Source organism: Lycium ferocissimum, chromosome 4, assembly GCF_029784015.1.
Source record: "Lycium ferocissimum isolate CSIRO_LF1 chromosome 4, AGI_CSIRO_Lferr_CH_V1, whole genome shotgun sequence".
NCBI classification, from domain to species: Eukaryota; Viridiplantae; Streptophyta; class Magnoliopsida; order Solanales; family Solanaceae; genus Lycium; species Lycium ferocissimum.
This window is the reverse complement of record NC_081345.1, coordinates 6,288,331-6,294,597: the sequence shown is the minus strand read 5'-3', so window position 1 is coordinate 6,294,597 and position 6,267 is coordinate 6,288,331. Positions and strand designations below refer to the sequence as shown.

The 6,267-nt window shown below is 36.6% G+C and overlaps 1 pseudogene; it reads right to left on the bottom strand.

The window, feature by feature from the left end:
- Positions 1-1,009: 1,009 nt before the first annotated feature.
- Positions 1,010-2,463, bottom strand: LOC132054346 (beta-D-glucosyl crocetin beta-1,6-glucosyltransferase-like; annotated as a pseudogene).
- Between the last annotated feature and the right edge of the window lie 3,804 nt (positions 2,464-6,267).

Genomic DNA, 6,267 nt, shown 5'->3' with positions numbered 1-6,267 from the left:
CCATATCAATAGATTTCGTAACAAATTAAAGTTTTGGACGAACAAGAGTGTTAGTGTTATGATTTTAATGATGACAAATTGTTGTGTAGGTACCAATACTCAAAGGATAAATCAAATGGATCGGATAAACAAGCCCAATGGACAGCAGGAGTTCAGTCGGCTGAATAGAAGGGCAAGCCCAAGTCGGCTGCACAAGGAAAGGAATTAAAAATAGGCTACTGCATATTTTTGGAACAAAATCAGTTTTACTCAAGCATTTAAATCAGCACAATCATGGTGAGTCAAGCATCAAATCAGATCTGCTATACAAGGAAACAAGTACCACTCCAACAAGGTAAATGACGCACAAGAAAAGCAGCTGTACAATCTTTGTTTCTCATCAAAAACGTACAAGGAAAGAAGCATCTGCCAACCAGGCTGGTATCACGATGAAAGCAACGTTACAAGACTTAATGAGCTCTTGCTTTATTCTTGGAAATTAGGATCCTCAATATTCCTAATTTACAAGGATCAATTCTCTTGGGTTGACATCTCTCTTTGAAAAAGAGAGTCTAACGGCTAGTTGATTTGAAGACTATATATTCAAGACTCTAGAAACGAAGAAAAATCATACAATCGTCTCATACTCTCGTTCTCTCTTTACTTTTCACAAACATTGTATTCTTGAGTGATATAGTGTAAACAAAAAGAAAGGAGAGATATAGAATAGTTTGTGAGGCATTGTATCAAAAAGAATTCGAGTGTTTGAGTGTAGACGTAGAAGCTCCATTCAAACAACCCATTGTACCAAAACATTTACAAAGAGCTGCAGAGAACACCCTTGCAACCCAAGGGGACTGGACTAGGATTCACATTGAATCTGAACCAGTATAAAACATCTGTGTCAATTTTATTTCTGCATTTTTATTACGGCATTATGATATAGCCGACTAGTGTTCTCAGTTAGTCGACTATCTAAACGAAAAAGTTACAATTCACCCCCCCCCCCCCCCTTGCACTTTCAAAGAGGTGATTATTTCTTATGGTAATCAGAAAGTAAAATATAAAAGGAAATATTTGTGATGCTTATTTATTCATCAATTAATTGAACTCGGAAAAAACCATTCTTGATCTTACTCTTCCCAACAAGTTGTTTTAACTCCTCAACAGCTGCATTCATATCTTCAACACTTTTAGATTTCAAATTCTTGCCCAAATTCCTCACCTTACACCTCAAATCTTCTGAGGATTCTCCACTTGTGACATCTTTTATAACTCTTGCTATTTCTTCTCTATGAAGGGATCCCTTATCATCCCTCACAACCTCTAAAGCAACTCCAATTTCCACAAGCAACTTAGCATTCATTGGTTGGTCAAGTTGCATGGGAATAGCTATAATCGGAACGCCAAATTCTATGCTTTCAGATATAGAATTCCATCCACAATGACTCACAAGTCCTCCGATACTTCGATGAGTTAGTATTTTAGCTTGTGGAGCCCATCCTTCGACAACCATCCCTTTATCTCCAACTCTCTTAAGAAAACCTTTTGGCAAAGCCCCTTCAAGATTTTGGTTTTCACCTTTTGGAAACCTAACAACCCATATGAAATTCACTTGGCTAAGCTCTAATCCAAATGCTATTTCCTCTCTTTCTTCTTTCGATAAGAGACACTCACTCCCAAATGAGACAAACACAGTTGACAACTCATTTTTATTATATAGCCATTGCATGATCTTCATGCTTTCCTCTCCAGTACTTGCAACAGGGTCTTGAACTAGTGTACCTATAGGCAAAATTCTCGAGTCAATAATTTTAGATAAATAATCCATATATTTCCCTTCCATTTCTCTACTAGTGCTTATTAGCATGATTCCACCTTGAGGAATAATCTCCTCTTCAGGTTCATCATCCTTTTTCTCATTCTCTGTGTCATTTCTGTCAGCCAATGTTTTACGCGCTCTTGTCAGCTCATAATCGTGTAAATGAAGAGCTGGAAAAGGATATTCGATGTCATGATTCTTATACAAGTGAACGAAATAGGAACACATGGCCGCGCCAGATGTGAAAAATTGAGCTGATGGTATGTTGAGTGAAGAAGCCACTCCAAAAGTCCACAGTTGGATAATATCATAGATTACAATATCAGGTTTTCGAGATTTCAAGATGGTGATAAGGTTAGGTTTGGCCAACTTGAGAGCCTTTTGGAGGGTGGAATTGAGATGGAGAGAAAGTCCATTGGTTGTGTGATAGTGAGGAGGAAGTTGAGGAAATTCTGGTAATTGGAGTTCCACAAGTTCAATTGAAAAATTATAGCTTTCTGGGATTCTATTCTGAATGAAACTTAGATTAATATGTGTAGAACAAGATCAATCACAAAGCCTCTATCTGAAAGTTTTTTGGCCAGCTCAAGAAATGGTGAGATGTGACCACAGGCCAACCATGGAAACAAAAAAGCCTTCAATTTGGTATTTTCTGTAGCCATGTGTGATTAAGTGTGTACGTGTGTGAAGGGGCTATTGTGGGGCTTATTAGGAGGGGATAAAGACAACTTCAAAATAGAATAGTATTATAGTAGGCTGAGTTTATTATGCTTTCGTCATTCTTCTAGAAGATTTTCATGTCTGTACAAGGACAAAAGAGGCCAGATCTTGGAATCTGTGCCAAAAAGTCTTCTTTTAAAAAGATGCTGATTTCATTGCTTAGCCAATCATGTATGAATAGGACAAGAACAAAATCCAGCCTTGCACAGGACCAATGGTAATTTGAGATTAGCCAGCAGTTCCTTTTAGAAGAAATGATCTCTCATAGCCGCTTATATAAATTGAATAGAAATGGTTCTTATACGTAAAAGTAAAAAAAATGTATGTGTAAAGAAAAACATAAGCTAAAAATAAATTTGTAAAGAACTACAAAGCGATCCTTCAGGAAAATGAAAAAAACTGATTACACACACACAAAAGGATCCACTAATTTAAGTTAGGGATTTAAAAATATTATTGTACGCACTAATTTCATACGATAATAAGCGTGTTTAAAGTAAATAAATATATTTAATTACTTACGAAATCAAATATCTATGTTCGTTATATATGTTCCCTAGTGTAACTCGTACAAGCACATTTATGAAGCTTTGAAAACCTGTATGCATATCCAGTAGGTAGGGGCAGGGACGGAGCTACATCTTATGGATAGATAATCATCATTTTCTGGTCCGAACCATATAGTTGTATTAAATCTTTTATCAAATATGTACAAATTATTAATTTAAAATCCAGTAACTTTGAAGAATTAGAACCCCGAACCCACAAGCTTCAAATCTTGGCCCCGCCTCTGGGTAGGGGTGTACAAAGAAAACCGACAAACCGTATCAAATCAATAATTTGAATCAAATCGAGAAAAAAATGCGACTAGTGGTTTTGGTTTGACTTGGTTAGATATTGAAAACAAAACCCGACCATAATTGGTTTGGTTTGATTTTAACTAAAAAAAAAGTCACCGAACCAAACCAACCCGGCATTATATGTAAACAAATTTTTAAAATATTTTATACATAAAAGATTTACTTATAATGTAATTTATAAATATTTCTTAAGTTTTTCATAGTTTTTGTTCATATTATTTTAAGTTTGGATTTAGAATTTTGAATGTTCCTATAAGTTTTATAGCTTATAGATGTTAGTAACTCAAATAAAGTCCAAATCAATACTAATGCTAACAAAAGTAATTTTAGTCCTAACACTAGGAATGAAAATAATGTTGGATATCTATTCTTTAGGTTTGCATTGTTAATTTGGACAATGAAAATACATAACTTAATTTTATTATTTTCTTTGTCATGTAATTAATACTTAGTAGCCGTACTTATTTTTAAATGACTTTGAATTTTTAGATGATGATCATTTTCATTATGCCTTATTAATTAGCTATATTTATTTTATGCTATTTCATTATTTTTTTTGTTGAATATTTTATTACAACATCATCACTCTTCCACATTTTTGTTATTTTCTTAAGAAGCACCTTAATTATATAGTTGTATATTATTAGGACTAAAGAAATATTTGAAGTAAAAGTTTTATTTTGTATGAAGATTTTTCCGGGAAAAAAAACCCGAAAAAACCTGAGATCGAAAAACCCGACTTTCATTGGGTTGGTTTGGTTTATCAATTTAAAAACCCGACATCATTGATTTGGTTTGGTATTTGAAAAATTCGAACCAACCCGGTTCATGTATACCCCTACCCCTACGCTAATATTACAAGAAATTCATTTTGAGCTAGTATATATATAACCTAACTTGGTTTAATTCTCGTAAATGTTATTGGGGAGACTTCTTGTAAGGACCCAATTTCACTAAGTCGTGCGGGCACCTACCTTTCACACCTCGGTAGGCGAATCCTTAACTCAACATTCACAAATAGTAGAAAATAGCTGAAGAAATAAAATAGTGAACGTCTCACAATTATAATATAAGTAAGAAAATGCGGAAGTAAATGAAATCCGCCCCAGTGTCTGATCTGGTCATACAAGAGCATCTAACTAAAATCTAAAAGTTCGGAATATCAATAATACATCAAATCCGAATATGTCTCGGAATAGGAAATAAGACATAAATAAGAAGAATCATCAAGGCGGCGGACGTCTCCTGCTCACCGTGTAGACTCTAAGCAAATCTCAAAGCGACTTTCAGCCACGAGAAATAGAAGTAGATCCAACCTGGAATTCTGCATTCATAAAGGAATGCAGCAAATGCAGGTCAGTACAAAACCACAGTATTGGTAGGTATCATCGGAACCAAGTATAGCTAAAATAATTCAGACAATAAAGCAAGATAGACAAATAAATTAACAAGTATAAGTCAAACATAATCGAAACCAAGTACACGTCATCGCCTAAGTAGAGCATCTAAACCCAAATGTGCCAAGTCTCAATATGTCCAATCCGAAACCAACATCACAAGTAAAACACCAAATCATCTCAATATAAGCCATGATGCAATGCAATGCAATAATGTATGAATGCAATGCAATTCCATGCAATGTTGTGTAAATATGTAGTCCGGATCAAAATATCGACGTCTCGGTAGCACAACCCAAGGTGACTCGCGAAGTCTAAGAGCCACTCGTCCCGGATCTTTGCCCAACAGACAAACGAGATCCCGGATCTTTGCCCACTGGGTGTTCTCACCGGCACAACCCTGGGGGACCCGCGGAGTCCATGCACTCACTCAATCCACGATTCCAGAACGAACATTGGATATCGAAATCTCACGTCACTCAAGTAAAAACCAAGCCCAGCTCAGCACAGTGTTTGATCACGGTATCAACAGTATATCATGAATGGATGACAATGTGTGCAATGCATGTGTCAACATCAATAATCTGATCAATATCACAAATACCAACATGGGTACGCTAACAACATATCAACGTCACAAGTAACAACATAGGTACTCCAATAATATATCAGTGTCACGAGTACCAACATGGGTACGCCAACAAAAATCAGTGTCACAAATACCAACATGAGTACGCCAACAATATCAGGAAAGACTACACAAGTCATATAGAACTCTATCCTCATATCAACATCAACCCGTAAGATACTACAATATCACAATCAAGATGGAACAACAGATTCCAATAGCTACTAAAAACACATGGCATCAAGCTAACACAATAGAACAATCAAGTCACAACACAACGAGGTGGCTAGCTCCAATCACGCAATAGGGCCCAACCTAAGACAATATCCAACCCAACTTCATACCTGATATTTGGCACAAAGATCATGTTTCGTGTCATTTTACATACCATTCTTAAGACTTTTAGCGCCTAATATATGATGAAATCATCGTATTTGAGCTTATGTCGCTATATTTCATGTGTCTAGGTACGATGAAGACAAACGACGGGAAACCGAGCAGTTTTGGTTGATTCTGGAGGTGATCTTGTGTACACGAGTGAACGAGAGAAGCTTGCGACACTTAGGTGAATTTTTGGAAGGATTGAGCACAAATGTACGATACCCGCGTCGTGGATGCAACACAAGGTGGCAATTAGGTGCCAGACCCGCGTCGCGGGTCCATAACGGAAATGAAGCTGCAGAAGTTCTTACTTAGGTGTCAAGCCCGTGTCGCGAGCTCAACACAAATAGGGGCTAAATCACTAAAGACGCCGCGTTGGACCCACGACGCGTGGCCAACGCGGGAATGCCCAATTTTGTCCGATTTTAAGTAGGATTAGGACCCTTTTATTTGGTTAACAACCCTAAACTATAAATAGAT